This window comes from Nesoenas mayeri (assembly GCF_963082525.1).
Source record: "Nesoenas mayeri genome assembly, chromosome: 3".
In the NCBI taxonomy this organism is placed as follows: Eukaryota; Metazoa; Chordata; class Aves; order Columbiformes; family Columbidae; genus Nesoenas; species Nesoenas mayeri.
In genome coordinates, this window is record NC_137544.1 from 29,374,652 (window position 1) to 29,393,113 (window position 18,462).

Sequence of the window (18,462 nt, forward strand, 5' to 3'; positions counted from 1 at the left end):
CAATGAATAGATGTTCCACAAAAATTATGTTAAAATAACAGAGGAATGCCCATGAATATTCATAAGACTAATTATTATTCTTGTTTCTTGATTGTGAGGGAACATGGGAAAGCTTGTACATGCTGAAAACGATGTAGAGGGTTTTAGAACAAGGAATTTGTGTATTTTGAGTTAGTTTTCAACACTTAAATTTATGTTCAGGATCAACTTTTAACAAAAAAATGCCAGTTATTTTGAAGGCATGGGAGGGCGGGGAAAGAACAAAAAGCCCATTAAAAAAAAATCTGATATATCATTCAGATAAAATAAAAGAATCACAAGAATATAATAACTCTTTAGAAATTACAAGCGAATATTATAGTGTTCCTGAATGGCTGTCGTCTTCCTTCCCAGTCTGATCTGCTACAATGGCCTTCAAAAAGTGCTGAGGTCAGTCATGAGACTACAGAAAAACAAACAAACAGAAAGAAAAAATAGAGTCAGTCAAGTGCTAAAATAGCATAGGAAGTGCAGTTCTGATCTGCATGAGGAAAAGGGATCTGCACAGCTTCACAGGCACTCCTGCAACACCTTCTCCATTTGGATGGTTTCCACACAACGGATAGGTCCAAATTTCAGTCCCATCTGCTGGGTATGCGCCTATGTCCTAGCTGTCCTTCGGGATGAGACCTGGCTGCATGTTATACTCCCATATGGGTTAACTACTTTTGGAAAGAAAATCAAACATCCTGTCAGGGCTAGTGCTTGTATACAATCCCTTTATTAAATGACGAGAAGAAAAAGACTATGAAGCATAATGTGCAGCATATTTGCCCTGCCCCGTAGACAGTCACATTGTGCAGGACAGAGCTAATGAAGATGTTATTCTGTTCCCTTGTACAACCAAATACCAGATACTTGTAGCAGCCATTACAAAAAAAGAATCAATAAAATTCCCTACATTATTAACACATTAATCTGTGTATAATTAATTGTATACATGGAAAAATGTTGTGTTTATGTACATACACTTTATCTTCTTCCTTTATGGAGTCTTATTGGCCAAGGATTAAAATGTTTTCTACAAAAAGTCTCTTAAAAATCATGAAAAAATAGTTGATGAAGAAATAAAATTAAGAAAATCCATTTCTTATAAGAGATCTATACAGATTATAGTTTTCAACATAAAACCCCCACCTTTGTCACAAGATATATCAGTGATCAGCAGGCTTTAATACATACATTTTTGAAGTGATTGTATATCATTGTTGCTGTTGATAGGCAAGTATTCCCAGTCTTATTATTTCTGTAGCAATCCTATAGCAAGGGTTTTTCTTAACTCTTTCATCTAATAGAAAGTGGAACAGCTGAAGACATCTTTTTGTCAATGCCCTGGGACAGGTATTTGCTTATGCTCTTATAGAGTGACATCACAGAACCAGTATTATCCACTATCAAAGTCCTTAGTTCTATGATAATGTAATATCAGCCTCATTTTCTGGTTTATTGCACCTCGCATTATCACTGACATGAAATGGAGTGCAAAATGCTAATGGGTCAGAATTTGAGGATGTGGTTTGTCTGATGTAATTTAGGTGTCTGCATTTGAGTTCATCACTGTAAGTTTCCTTTAGACCCAATGAAAGAAACAGGTATTTTGAAGAGGAAATCATTCTTATTTGGAAGTAGGCTTCTGTATTTCTTCAGATTATTTTGTCATAAAACTACATTTCCACCAACTGTGCAGAAATGTACAGATTGTGTTAGGATGACCAGCCCTTAAATGGACACCAACACGAAATGACTCCCAGTAGATGATATGTAGCCTATCTAGACTCCCTTTATGGAAACACATGACATCTCAAGGGGATGATTCATCTTAGCTTACAGTAGGCATCCAGAACAGATCAATACATGAATCAGACTTCTGTTTTTCTATATGATTTTCTCTAAGTGAATTCTAAAAATATCCCCCAGGTGGAAATTATTATACCCATTTTCCATGTGGCTAAGTAGTGGTGAAAAAGCAGATATGAGAAAATGATATGCAAATTCTTTCTCAACTTCTCCACTTCAATTCTGGTTTGGTTTTTGTTTGTTTGTTTGTTTGTTTGTTTTTTGTTTTGTTTTGCTTTGTTTTTACTTCTATGTAAAAATATTTACTTATTCAATGGGCTAGGGTTTTCTTCATGCATGCATTCAGAAGTCTTTCAATCAGCTATTAGTACAATCTTTCTTAATTATGTGTTAACTAATCATCTGTTACTCAATCTTACACTTAATAAGTCAAACAAACTAATTAGCAGTAACATTGGATAGAATTTGCAAGCTGAAGCACAGACTTAGTTTTATTATTAACAGAAATGTATGGATATATATATTTAAGTTTGAGGGTCAGATACAGCTTTCACTTACTTTCTACTACGGCTTTTAACGAATGTTGCTGTTATTTATTTGTAATGTCAAGCGGCAACTTTGTCAAATATCCATTATTCACATTTGGTTATCTTATCATGGCTGTATTCAAGTTACTTAGCAGTCCTTTTGCCTACCTAGTCGCCAGCTAAATGTGAGAACATGTGAAGAATGCCTCAATGTCTGCAGTTACAGTCTCAATTCCTTCCTTCAAATGAGTACAGTTAATCAGAAGGTTCCTAGGAGCCATATTTGCTGTGGCAGCTTGCTCCTTCTACTCAGAACTAGCTATGTGAAGTGGCAAATTACTCATAAACAAATACATGTATTTAAAAAATTATTTTCTCACTCCTTTTTCACCTGAAGATGAATCTCTGTACTGATATAAGGAAGATAAAAAAAGAAAAAAAAAAATTACCTGTAAAGAAATTTCAGCCTCACTTTGCAAACTGGAAAACAGACAGACTCAAAATACTGGGAATAGTCAGTTTCAACAAAACCACACTACAAAGCAGGGACACATATAGCAATATAACATAGGGACAGCTAGGCTAAGCATACTGGTCAACTAAGCCTCTTCCATCTTCTCCATTACCAACCAGGGAAGACCAATGAGTGCCAAGGAGTTCTCTCCTTCTTCACTTATGTTAAAACACCATAATAGTTCCAGTCACTTGTAGGAGTAAAGACCTGAAAAAACCAGGTGTGTTCCACCCCACTTTTCCACCTTGGAAACTGATTGCCTGGAAATGTAATTAAAAGATGAGGAAGGAAATCATTTAGTCTCTTTCAATTAATGCCATTAATTTTGTTGGCAGCAGACTAAATTGCAGTTACATTTGTAAATCTCCAGTTTGAACTTTTCCTCTGGGTTTTTATGTCTTTTTGTTTGGTTGTTTTTTTGTTTGTTTTGGTGTTTTTTTGTTGTTGTTGTTGTTGTTTTGTTTTGTTTTGTTTTGTTTTCTGGAAAGGTGCATGGAAAAGGCATCACTGGCAACAGTTTATCCAGTTATCCTGCATAATTTACAGAAAAGTGTGTTTCATTTACACAGATATCTTTCTCTTGTTGTTAATGGGTACCAGATTAACAAGGGGAAATGATAAGGAGTTCTTATCTGTATGGATACAGAATTTTGGTGGCTTCTTTGCAAGAAATGAAGCCGCAGCTTTTCAGGATGATCACAAATTAATTTATCAATCCCAAAGACATTCCAAGAAAGTAAAGTGGTGCAATTTATGCCTTCTTTCTTTTCTTAATTACTTTAATATAACTTCATTTTTCAATAGATTTTATCATATTTTTTTTTTACTTTTGGACATTCATAGGTACCTCCTTTCAAACTATGGAATGAAGTCCAATTTCTTAGTCAAAGTCTAAGAAAGTCATTGAACCTGAAAATACATTCTCACTATTAGCCTGGAATACACAAGACATGTAGCAAGAACACTACTGCCTTTTTCATAATCTGCATATTCAACAAAACAACTTGACACAGCTGTCCATACTGGAAGTTATATAAATCGAGGAGAAACAGGAATCAGTTTCACATACTGAACAGTAATCTTATATTCAGAGTTACTACTGGCTGATTAAAGGAGCTCTCCTGCTCCTAATTTAACATATTTATTGTTTTGAATCATGGGTACCTCATTTAGCACTGTGAATTCCACTGCTGTAGTATGATACCTAAAATTTTCATATGATGATACTGACCATTGTAATTCCTGACTCTACTTATGAATATAGGCTTGACAAACTAAAATAGAACTCATCAAGAAAAAATAAATCACTATTACACAGTATTCAGTATCAGGTACTAATAGCTATTTCAATCTTAACAAGATGTCTCAGGTTTGGAAATTGATTTTATTTTGGGCTATGAAAGCACAAGCCTTCCTTGTCTTAAATTACATATCTGTTTCCATAGTGTTTTGTATCATCTGCATGGCAGTATAGCTTTGTTCTCAATTTTTATATTTTTTACACTGGGGAATACAAACAAGAATATTGTAAGATATTCCTTAAACATTTATCTGTGCTGATTGAAAAGAAGCACTATATTCCTGTAGAGAAACTGCAGAAAGGTGCACTAAATTTATTTCTATGATCCCTAAAATTATATGTAGTAGTTTTATCATACAAAGAAGAATCTAAGAAACAATGTTCTTGTCTTTATAGCTATAAAACTTTACCATGATAAAAGGCAAATGTTAACTGAAATGCAATAAACGAAGAAGAATTATTTAATCTTTATCTTCCTCTACTCAACATCTGCATGCTTCTTATCATATCTGAAGGTCTATCTATGTCTATTGTGTCCTTTGCACCTCCAACAACTTACATGACAGAATGCCTCCAAACCCAACTGTGATGCCCTTCTTGCTTCAGAGGTGTTTGTCCTTACTAGCTCTAAAGCCACTCCACTAGTATTTCAAGAAAATAAGTCTGTGCTAGACAAAAGTTTTCTGCTATTTAACCCCTTCCAGAACATACAGCACTTTCTCAGTAGAGGGGAACATACTTCTTAAAAGTAGTTTAATTAGTAGTATAAATGCTCTGGTCTCCTTTCTGTGTACCCTGTCCCAGCTGAGCTATAAAAACATGTGTCTTGTTCTATACACAGGCATATACACTGATACGGTTCACTTAGTAGGCTAAGAACATGAAAAGTGTACTTTAATATAGCCATGGACGGAGGTATACGCCAAAGAATGCAGACTGGGAGTCCTTTGCTTGCATTACAGTGACAACACGGATGGACATCACAGGGAATGAAAAAACAAATTATTGTGTGGTTATATAGGTGGGAAGTCAAAATACAAAGGTGTTTTTACTTCTATGTGCAATACATGTGTTACAACGTGTACCTACATTTTAAAGTGTGGAAAAATTAGAGGAAAGGTTGGTAGATGAAGCCATATAAATTATTTAGGGACTAGAGAAAATGTCTGGCAGTAGGACCACTGAAGAGTTCAATCTATTTATCTAATTGAAAGTAGATAGAAAAGTGAATTGATTACAGCATATAAAAACCTTCAGGCAAAGAAGACTGAACATTGGAATGAGGATTTTGCTCTCTTTTTCCCCTCTTCGGTAAATTTCATATACCTCTGTACTTGTTCACCTTGGGTAAAGCTTCTGAACTTTGTGAAATCTATCTTAAAATAATCATTATTAAATATGATATATTTTTGTGAAATAAGGTTAAACCCTTTATTCTGAGCACTGTGATTTTCCAGAAAATTTAATATAATCTGAGAAATATATCACTTAAGAATGTCCTGAAACAGACAACATTATTGCTGCTAGCTTGAGACCAGCAAGAAAAGAGATTACACATCTTGGTGAAGAATATTTTTTCTGGTGACTGGAAACTCACATTTTAAAAAAGAGAAGACTCAAAATAGTGAGTTCTGTCTCAAAAAAAGAAAAAAAAACACAAAGAGGATTTAGAACAATATGAACTACTGCAAATGTGAATATTTGCTGAGTTGTGGAAAATTGTATGAATGACCTAATTAAAGCAGTTAGTGTCTCCAAAGGGAGTGTCAGCTCCTAAAGTCCCTTATCTTCAGCAGGGACCCTGCAAGCCTTGGCTTTTCAGACTTTCATATTGCTGGCTCTGCTGTAGGAAGTGTGGGATCCCTGAGCCCTGCCTGAAGCCTGGAACAGAAGAAATCTCATCTCTCTGGGCCTGAATGAGGAGCCAAGTCCTGGTGAAAGCCAAGTATCCATAGGAGTGTACGACAAGAAATAAAAGAACTTACTCAAGGCAGATTTTAAAGTGTGTCTGTCCTGGCAATACAGATCTGATAAGTGGGCTGGCATGAAAACACACATAAATCTTTTGCTTCTTTTGTGAACATCTCATTAGAAGTTTGCCTAGGTTGAGGCTTTACAAAATGTTTAACTGTACTAAAACATCATTTTTGTGTGTGTGTGTGTTAGGATTTTTTAACAATTTATTCAAATATTTCTCACTGTTTTTTTCTTCCAAGCCTGACAGTTGCTTCTCCCTTGGTTCAACAAAGAACAAGTCTGTCCTGATTTTGTTAAAAACAAGTTTCTCTTTTAATGAATTTGTGTGCCAGCTAAAGCTTTCATATTTGCTGCATTTTCCTGAAGAAACAGATATGTGTTTTGGTAAACATAGCAATGGAATGCAAATTTATTGATAACAAATTGATTCACCTCTCGCGAGAGGGACAACGAGAAACAGGTGACCAAGAAACTGACCAACAGAGTATTAGATCCCATTCACGTGAATACTTCATATAAAAGTGGGAGATCATGGGGATCTTGTCCTTTTTGCTTATGGCTGACATCAAGAGAGGACCTTGCTACTCGTCCCTACGAACTGAGGCCTAGTGACAGACTGAATCCAGCTCCGGTTGTCTGCAGAGTCCAGTCCAGGAGTTTGGGTGCCGGCTCTGCAGTTTCTGGGACTTTCAAGATTGGTTTTGTATATTTTGTATTATTTCCTCTATTCTTATTAGTAGCATTAGTAAAACATTTTTAATTTTTTCAGCTGTCTTCTCTCTGTCCTTCTTTACCTCCCAATCGCCTGTCCTTAGTGGGAAGGGGGGACAGGGAGGGGCTAGAGGGGGAAGCAGCAGGAGAGGAGGTTAACAATACATCTGCCACGGTTTTATTGTCACCTCACAATCAAACCCCTGACAAAGACTCATTTCATTTGAGATATACAAGTTGTTTAAAAATGTTGTTGCTAGCAGCAGGGAGAGGGGAGTCCTTATAACATATTCCAAAGAAGAATTACTTACTTTCTTTACAGTTGTAACTTTCTTATAGAAAGTAAAAGCCTTTCAATTCCACTTGAGACCCATGGCAAACCAGTCAGAATTTCACCAGGAAATATAACTCTTGATCTTCAAGGCCACAGTGTGGATCTATCCCAGATACAATGCAAGATGTGTTCAAACCTTTTAACTTTGATTTTTAAAATAAAAACTATCTAACTCTGTTCCCATTAAAAGGTGCAGCATTGACACAAAACCTACCTTTTGCATTGAAAATCTTCATTCTAGATACCTGATGTCAGTTGATACTTGCCATTGAGTGTGCTGTGAGAAATAACTTTCTAAAAATATAATATTTGCTCATGATGAGTAGAAGTAAAACAGCTACTACCTCTTCATTCAGTATTTATTGAAAAGTTAAATAGGAAAAATTACAAAGCAGAAGATGTCCTTCATTTTGTGAAGCAGAAAGCAATGTGATAGAGTGATAATAGATGACATAAATTAACTGCACATACTTGAAAAATCCAAGGGAGATATCAGCCTATTTATCTACATCATTTAATAAAAAAAGTTACAATAAAAAGGAGGTTATGTGTTCCTTTTGAAAAGCAGCATAGAAGAGAGTTAAATCAGTCAAGGCAATAATATACCTTTATTTTTTCTTTTCTTTTCTACATATATTGTGGTAAGAAATACCACAAGTTTAAATGACAGTGAAAAATGTTTTTGTGCCACACCCATTACTTTATTTCATTTTTTATCATTCCTTTTTCTACTATGTAAGGTATGCATAGTAACACCAGCATAGCCGTATATAAACTACAGATTCATTAATGATTTGTTCACAAAAGCAATCCTGAATAATCCAGAAGGGTCACAGAATGTAGTTATGTCCAAAGAAAAGGCAGTTGGGTCTGAAATGGCAAGTAATGCTGCTTCAGACGTGTAATGAAAGTAATAAATCTGATATCATCTGAGCTCTTTCTGAAACCCAAGTAGAAGAAAACCTAATTCAAAGTTTATCTTACAAATATTTTCACCTGCATGTAATGCTCATTAAGGATCCTGAATGACAATATTATATTGATTCCACTCTAAAATTCTATGACCCTTTGTAAACCTAATGTAATGATACCATATTGTTCAGACTTTTGGGCACCATTAACATGATAAGATAATTAAAATGGAACATATGTATTTTCTATGCTGTATTTTTAACTGCTGGAAAACCTACTGAAACTCTATACTCAGAAAGTGAAAGATGGTTCTGCAATATAACTACAGAATGTTGGCTATCATTCCAAAACTATTTACTACTACTAATGTCCAATTTACTGAGTCTATTTATAGTGGATGTAACATTAACCACAGTCTACATTGTTTTGCTCAAAGTTGTAAAAATGTTGCTCAATTGACATGCCAAAAATCTATAAGTGTTCCATGTGACTACATGATACAGTAGCCAAGAACTACATTAGATCATTGATTAACACTACTGGACAAGTTTAGCCATGGTTCATTCAGTAAATATTTGAAATTTATTTAGCTGTAGAAATGTGTATGCATGGTAAGAGCTAAGGTATTTTACCTGTGGGTACTACTAGTGTACAGACACATAGATGACTCAGTAAAAGACGCTAGGGTTTTGATGTACCTAAGCTATTTTGACAGGAAAACTATGATACTGAAAAGAATACTACACTGAATTAGCCATAAAATTGAGAGAGAAAACAAGAATCATCATGAACATAAACACAGAATTCAGCAATCTTGAAGAAATGGACAACAAAGGAGAAAAAAAAGACGACCTGCTGTGGAAACTTCAGGAAAATGAGATAATTCTAAGGACCTACTTCAATTTTAAATTTAATGGCAAAAGTCCAGCTGAAATCACTGTGAGCAGAAACAAGCCCTGAACAATGAAAGAAAGAGTCTGGCAGTATTTCAGGACTCCATTAGTTTTAATGATTCATGCAGTGCCAAGTGTTTGTGTATCTGAGGCTGAAAAGTAAAGAGTTTCTCATGTATTATTGCTACAGGTATAGCTATTTAGAAAGGATTGCAACATGTTCATATGCATAGAGTAAGTATTGTGAGTATGCAGATTTTCCTGCTTGGAAAATAGGATAATTAGGCTAGAAATACATCGAAACAGGAAAAAAAAAAAAAAAAAAAAAAAAAAAAAACCATATGTTTGTTTTGTCCACATCTGTGTCAGACAGTATTTTACAAAGCTGTAACCCAAATAAAATAAAGTTTTGTATTCATAATCCAATGATATGATGAACAGAAACTGTCTGCAGGTATATTTCTTAGGACATCTATTGCAGATTACCTGTCTGGTTTGACGGCAACCTCTTGAGAAGGTTGGAAATATTTCTCCTGATACCATGTGTGTTTATGATGACTGATAGCATGTTGAGGGGAAAGTTCCAGGTTTGTTGAACTAGTGATTTCAATGGAGCCAGGTTTTCATTCTTTGTACATATAGCTATGAGCTATCCACCATATGCCACAAATTACTATCCATCAGTCAGAGATAAAACATCTACTGGACAGGTCACTTATGCAATAAGTATGTCTGTTTTCTCAATAAAATATTATTTATACCTTGTTATAAATATTTAGATCATCTAAAGAAGAAAAGATTAAGAATATGATCAGGGTTATTATTACTAGACTGTTAAATCATTTCTCAAAGCTTTCTCTTTAAAAACAGTATCAAAACTTTTACTGACTTAAGTAAAAGTTTTTTGCAGAAATAATTAATATCTGCTAAAAATTACACTACCATTCTTTTTTTATATTCCACACACTCTGAAAGGAAATATTGTGGTTCTCGAACAAGGTGAATGAGATTCCTGCTTAGTCAAAATAAAGGCTGAGTACATGACAGGAAATAGGTAATACTGAGTGTGACAACCTTGAAACACTCTCCCCATCCTTAGCAGAACAAAGGGCCATGTTATGCCTTAAAGGTCTATTTTTTGTTACTTTGGGAGGAAAAGATGGATGATATCTCGTATTATCTTTCCCAAGGTTTTATGGCTATGGAGGCAGACACCTTGTAAGATAAGGGCAGTTAACAGTGTTGCTGTAAAAGGTCTCACGGCCTAATTGGGATGATAGAGATGAACCATCTGTCGGACAGCCAACTACCCGAAGAAACCACAGAACTACAGCTACACCTGATGACCTCACGCATAATACAAGCTGGTGGAGTGTAATACTTCAATGCACACCCTCCCCCCCACTTCAGAGGTCATCACGGGACCGATGTACCTGTGCAATAATGATATCTTACTCTCTCTGTCTCTCTCTCTTTATGATATCTTAGTTTTTCTCTCTCTCTTTTTCTTGAACATATAAAAGTAACATCATTTTAAGTTCTGCTGTTAAAGTCTTGTTAAGTTTTGCATTATAGTTACCAATTATTGCTAATCCACCATTTTTAGAAGGGCTTTTGCTGACAATGTATTGATAAGTTTTGTGGTATTATAATATACTTTTGCCAAGTCACTAGCCACTGTAATTTGTATTCCATCATATGCTTTTAGCAAACTCATAACTGAATTGGACCCCTGGAGTGATCGTCTGTCATTCATTTTGCATAACTGCGCAGAAATACCCAGAGTTAACTCACACCTGATCTCATCTGTTGAGTCAGGGCGCGTCTCGCATTCAGAGTTAACTCATCTCTCATCCCATCTGTTGGGATGGGACACTGAGTTAGATAAATCTGTGCTCTGAATTAATGTAGAAATTCTAAGGCAGGATTATAGAAATACTTTTTATGGATTGCATTACTCACCCCGGAAATAAACCGTGAAATATTTGTTTTTATTACTTTGACTTTTTTTCCCCTCAGTCTTGCAACCGATCGATTGTTTTGTCTCATTTCTTATTACTGCATCTTGATCACAATTTGTGCTGAGATGCACTTTAAAGATGGAAAGTGAGCCAAACCAGCATTTTCCTAATAATGGATTTCATTGATATGTGCCATTCATTTTAACTAATCAATAATAATGTTGGTTCTAAGAATATTACTGCTTTTACTTAAAAATGAATACAGGGTATTCCAAACTTCAAAGATTGTCTACAGATTCTCCAATGGATTACATTGTTTCAATAACAATGGACTTTTTTTTAAGGATAGCACAGTGCTAGACTCTGGGTGAAATACATTATGTCCACAATGACATGGGAGGGGCTGAAAAGCCCAGCTTGCCTTCATACATAGTAATACTGCTTTAGCATTTCACACAATGATCTGGTATTTTATTCAGCGAAACTGATATTCTGAGTCTTTTACAGTTAGACTCAAAGAAAATAAAATTTCAGACTGACAGGTGGAAACACCATAGATTGGTAAATTCTAGAAGGTAAGAAAAACTGAAATCAGTGACAGTTTTTAAATGCTACAATGCAGGACAGTTCACACTCCAAGTCACAATCCAGCTATCTATGCACCAAGGAGTCAGTGATGTAACTGGAAAATGGTCAATCAATTAGCTAACTCAAGACAAGCCACTTCTTTTCATAAATCAGGGTCCAAGAGTACCCAAGGAAGGAATTAAGGGGAATTCTCGAAGCCCTGCTCATAATTAACTTGGAGGGAACTTTGATTTCAAAACTAAAATTATCAGGTACCTAAAGTTCTTGTTATGGTCACAGTTGAGACTTGCCTCCTGGCTCCACAGTCAGAGCTGTGAGAGGAACAACATTAAGGAAAAGCCTTGAATAATTTTCAGTAAGTTTTATAGGCACACAGGGAGGTAACTCCTTTGAATAGAGAAAAAATTACTACAGTATCAAAGGAAATAAAAGGAAAATTTCCTCAGGGCAAACTAACTGAAGACTAGAAGTTATGTTTTGTATTCTAATCTTCTTTCTAAGGACAAATGATGTTTCCTTTGGATAGTCTTTTTGTGGTCTCAGTCTCAACATTCTTATAAGAATGTATACAATGAAATCCCTGACATAATAATAATGAAAACTACTAAAATATTATTTTGTCTAGTAAATATCTTGTTATGGGAAGTCATCAGTCACTCTTTGAACATGTCATAGCTTAAGCAAAATTGCTTTTTCTTGAAATACCCTCCATGTATTGATGTTACTACTTGATCTTTTTTCACCACAATCATGTTTAGTTCCCACCTGCCTCCAACACTCACATCAGTGGACAGCTAGGCGAAGGGGAAAAGTTTCAGGATTACTGACAGGGAAGTCTTGGTCAGCTTGATTCAGTTGATAACTGACTAGTTAACTATTAACTAATAGATAGCTGATAACTAATAGTTAACTAATAGATAACTGATAGTTTTCAACTATAAAAACTTGAAAAGGAGAGATTTAGTTATTAGCCAAAGGGAAATACCTAGATGCCATTTTCCAAATGGTATGAAGGTTTCCATATATTAGAACATCAAAATTGGATAAGTTCATTTTATAAATACTCTTTTCCCCTTTCAACATCTTTTCTGCTGTTAGTCTGAAAATCAACTAATGTATCAGGAAGACATTTGACTTTTCTTATATACTATGTACCAGTCAGGACACAATAATATTGTATCAACATTCCCCTTCCAGGAAATACTGCTTCATTTTCTACATTTTAGAAGTAAATCCAGGCTGAATCAATGGTCCTGGTTTTTTGTCTGTTTTTTTGTTTTTTTTTTTTTTTTTCCTCAGTTTTGGGCTATTGGATCCATGTTTGAGGATATAGATATTTTGGTACACAATACAAAGTTTCAACTGCTAAGTTTTTTCCAGACTACAGTTTTTTGACACCAGCTAAATTTTTCTTTTTTTTTTTTCATCACATTCTGTGAATCTCCACTTTTTATTTATTGCTTAAATGGTTTGCAGTCATGTAAATAAGACAACTTGAAGATTACATGCCTTTCCTTCTTATGTATTTCAGTGAAAATTCTGACTTATTCTGCTTATGATTTTAAAAAAAGTTAAATCAAAAAAAAAGGTGAGGAGGAAAGAAAACGTAAAAAAAGGTAAAAAATAGTATAAAGGATTTTCTCCTTCTTTTTTTTTTTTTTTTTCCCTAACATGAAGGGATGTTCAGACATGTCTCCTTACTTTTACTCTTCTTAGAAATTTAGCTATGTTTATAGTAAGATCCCCTTCAAATGGCTCATCTATAGGCAAATTATGCATTTTTGAGCAATTTGTAGGAAATGTCCAACATTATAGATGTTGATTATAGTCTTTTCTATTCTTCAACTATCTTCTCACACTCAGCTAACAAAGCTGACTGTATCAGTGAACAGGGTCGTCAACTCCCAAACGCTATTTTTTGGTTTATTTTATTTTGGTTTGGTTTTGTTTTTCTCAGGATGCTAAAACCTATTTATGTCTTTGGCTTTGATAGCTATAGACTCTGCAGAATTATGTATGTGAGGCTTGAGCAGAATGTTAATGGTAGCAGGTATTTTAGACAACATTACATCACCAAAAGACAGCATAAGTTTCTGATATGGTTGCACTGCCTGGTTTTAATACACATGTATCAAAGCTGAATGTAAATGACAAAGACATAATCATGCTGTTTGCAATCATATATAAACCATGCAGGGTAAATAAATGTCTTTGCTTTCTTCAATTGACTGCACAAAAGGCAAATATATACACAGAAAGGTTAAATTGAGGAGGGGATGGGAAGTGGGGAAGAAAAAAGAAAAAAAAAGGAAGAAGAATGTTGCTTTTCCACCTGAAATCCTCACCCCCAAGTATTTACACATGGTTTAAAGTATGATTGCTTGTGGGGATGTTTCTATAAAATGTTAATGCGTTCCCAAAGAATAATAATATGCTGCTGCCTTTTTGGTGGTACAAGTTCTCCACTCCCTAATTTCCTGACATAATTTCAAGCATGAATTGTCAGATCTGTTTAAGCTTTCTGTCATGGATGGTAGCTTTCAATCACACTGCTGAGCAGAGCACCTTGGTGACTAGGTGACACTGTAGGTGAGTTCACAGACTTTCCCTTAATTATCCTCTCCTGTACATATATAACAGTTTCTGGATTCAGACAGAATCCTTTCCTTTAGCATTTTAAAATTTAGTATTGTATTTTTCTTTAATCAGGGAATTCAGTGTTTGACCACGCCGAAAATCATATTAAAAATAATGACAAGAGTAATGACTAAGATCCACAGATATGTCACAACATCAGAAGCACACTCTTCCAGACTCATGATCATGTTAATATTCAGAGTACAGATTAGAGGAAATAAATATCTATTGGCCAAGGCAGAAACCTATGCACATTTTAAGGTATTTTAATAAGAGTCTTTACACAATATAGCAAAAATTTCACCATGAGAATAATATAATAAACATTGGTTTACTCATTAAATGTCAAGAAAGGTACCTAAAAATTACAAAAGCAAGATATATTTATTCCTGTTTAACTTTTAAAACCTATAAAACCCACAGGAAAAAAGAAAAAGACCCCATACCTGATTACCTTGTGATCTGCAGCTATTTTAGGTAGTTGACAGAAATTTATGACATATTACCATAGCAACAATGGACTCAATAGCTGTATTGCTCCTGAAGAGAATAAATTCTCAGGATGCATTATAATGTTTATAATTATTGCTCGAACTTCTACATGTTCTGTAGATACTGAAAACTGTCTTGTTCTTTTTTTTTTTTCTCCCTTTTTTTTTTTTGTTTGTTTGTTAAAATAGGGGTATTTTTTTCTTGACACTTCTTAAAAGAATTCTACTTGTGATAAGTTTCAACAGTGCTCAAGTAGTCCACTAGATGGAGCATCTACCATTTCCAGAAAAACAAAACAAAACAAAAACAAACAAATAAACTATTAAGGAAGCTAGTTTTCACAAGTACGTCTTAAAGCCACTGAAAATTTAGGAGAGGGAAGAAGCAAATTGCAACCTATTTAAACTTCTGTTTGCAAGGCAGTCTTTTGACTCAGCCCCATTTACCAGAATAAAAAATGTTTCACATATACATAACATATGAAGGAATCTATTTGAGGAATGAGATCTAATTGAAAACAAAAAAAAAAAAAAAAAAGAAAGAAAGAAAAGTAGGAGAAGTGGAGAGGGAGAAGATAAATGCTTTCAAAATTGTCTAGTAAGATTTCAGTGCTTTCCTTATTTCTGTATAATTTCATATGTTTTAATTTAGGTACACAGCCTGCAGAAATCTTTGGAGGATTGTTTGCATTAATCCTGCAAAAGAGTATTTCCTGTGGTAAAAGAAAAGAAATTTTAACGAAGCCTGTGAAGACTACTGTGGATGAGAAAAGAGGGGAAAAATGAAAGATGTGTTCAATGAAAAGGAAACAGCAGTGGACTTTGTACTGCCATAGGATGGCTATGAAAATTAGGCAGGAGCTCCAAAGCGTTCTTTCAGTTCAGTGAGCACTGAGAAAGTAAAGCTGAGCAGCTGTGAGTCTGGAGGTAGTAGGTCAGGACTGATCTGCTCAATCCACAGGATTGGCCAAACCAATGATGTGCACCATTTGTGAAGTTCAAATAAATAGGATGTTAAGTAAGAGTTCCTTTGCTCCCTCTACCTTCTTCCCCTTATCCCGGGAGACAAGACATTTACTTTCAGCAGCTAAATAAGAATGGATTTCCTGAAAGCTGGCTTTTGGCCAAGTTAATTTATGCATACGCAAACTTATGCTTCACCAATTTACTAAAACCCATCATTTAAGCCTGTTCAAATGTGCAGCTGTTTAAATGAGGTTGGAAGCAATTTTGCCACACGATGCTGATGTCAGTTAAAAACTCAGTATTAGCAAAATGGGAAGGCATCAACGGAGTGTGTCTACTACAGTGATCTGTGTTCCCTAGTGTATAATGGATCAGGGAGACAGATATGCCTAGCTCATCGGCCTGTAAAGTTAAATTCAGATCTATTACCTATTACACACACGCATGTATACGAGGGGAAGCGTTTTAAGTAGAATGAGAATTAGTTTGGTTCTGGCAAACATCCAGGGTGAGTCTGAATGGAGACTTTCAGGAAAAGCAGAATACAAAACTGCCAAGTGTGAAAACGGTTACAAACGATGGTTTATGTAAAAAAAAAAATAAAAAAAAAAAAAAAAAAAAAGTGCTCAGAAATCTAGACATAGAAGTAAGACGACTTGAGTAAAGAACATGTTTTCCAGGATGTTACACTATAAAAAGAAAATGCAATGCTGTATGAAAGCTGTGGGTGAGATCAGCATCAGTTCTGGATTCTAATTATCAGCTTCATGAGCTGATGAAAATGGAAATTTCTGTTAGATAAAAGAAAATACTTAGAAGTAATTGTAAACTGCTTTGCATTATGCAGACAAATAGATGTTCTTGTTTCTAAGAAAACAGTGAAGACCTGTTGTCACAGAGGCACTCCAAATGACAATTTTAGGCAGATAACAAATTCCAAACCAGACTTTTTCCTAGCCAGAAAGGTGTAGCAAATAAATCAACCAGAAATAGGTTTAATGCAATTAGTTAGCTCTCTAAAAACATAAAATACAGGTTTGGATATCAGTTGAGGAGATTATTGGGGTACGACAATATAAGAATAATGAGGATCCACAACGTGTGTGCATTCACTTGCAAGAAACAAAACCAGAGGCCTCTCACTCCAGAGTACTCACAAGAAATAAGCACTCGCCTGTGTTAGGTGAGGGCTCACATTCCTGGGTTAGGCAAAGACTCATTCAAGGGTATATCCAGTAAATAACCACTCTCCACAGGAAGAGGTGAGGCACTCTCAATCCCGGGAAGTCTCCTTCGACAGCATCACAGTCTAAGGGGAAGGCTTCAGTTCACAGACCTGCTGCTCTGAGAAGACCACTCAAAGGGGGTCTTTGATAGGGACCACGTTTTATAGCCTGGTCAGATCTGGCTGTGGGTATTACAACATAGTCCAGAAGCTTCCCAGCTTCTCTGGGCACCTCCTTTGATGAGGACCTGGTCAATCGACTGAGGGTCCCACTCCTCCTGACCCCCTGGCTGGGTGGAGGTGAAGTTACTCTGCTCCAGGGTAGTGGAAGATGTGACTGTCAGCATTTTGGTGCCAGCCAACCTAGATAGGTAGGTTGGGACAGGGACAGTGGGGTAAAAAAGGTGATAAGGAGCCATCAGCTGCCCTTTTGAAAGTTCTGGATCTCAGGAATGGTGTAACTGCCACACCTCTTTATCTGCAAATCGGCCTACCTTATTGTGAACCACGCAATATTTTTTTTTTTTTTTTTTCTGGCTTGGTTGTATCTATGATAGATTTGATTTCCATTCTGCATGTTTTAAATATGAGGATACAAATACAAAGCTGCAGGATTTTTTCTTTAACAATATAAATAAAAGGCATCATGAGGGATCTATTTTTAACTATCTTTTTGGGCAAACAGCAGACTAAAAGAGAACTCAAAATATATAAATAAATATAGAACAAAGTCCATTTATTGTAAGCTTGAAATTTTATGAAAACATGTTGAAATTTGGATTAGACTATTGACATTAATTGTCTAATAACAATATGTAAATTTTTATTGCTCTCTCTGACATATAGATAGCGACATTGACACTTTGAAAGCTTAGTTATTATCTTTTATGATATTAAAATAAGTAAGATGAGAAAAAGATAGAAAGTTAGAAGAGTGTTCTTTCTTCACAAGTCCTACTGAAGCAGCATTTTTCAGTTCCTGCCTTACAGTACAACACTTATGTATGCAATTGTTGGAGTATTTAAGCATGGCTTATCTGAGATGTAATCTTGAAATCATTCTGTTCTTCATCTTTCTTTGGAGTGAATTATAAAATGGACTACAAACTTCTACTTCTGATTGTACTTGTTTTATATTTTTTGATTTTTTTCAGAAATCTATGCTGTTCAGATTTTGTTCAGTTTTCATAAATTTTAAGGGAGTATTTTAATTACCGTCTGCTGCAGCTGGGTTGAGATCCCTTGAATGTAACATGTTGCTATACTAAATCAGTGGCAGGTAGTTTAAAATGGTTAGTAGATGATTACAAAACTAGTTACTTTACAGAAACACATCACTTGCATTAACCGAGAAGAATGTAACAATTTCTGGACTTTTTAAACATGGATTATTGACTTCCTTATTCGATAATTGCTTCTTTAGAGCTATTATGTTCTCATGTAAATACATATTTAGAGGCATTTCAGAAATGAGATTATTAGACTAGTAGACCATGACTGTTCTGAAGGATTTACAGCGCATACTGCAGTAAACCTGACAAAAGTAATGTATAAAGTGTTACAAGCCACTCTGAATGTCTTAGCTGCTTA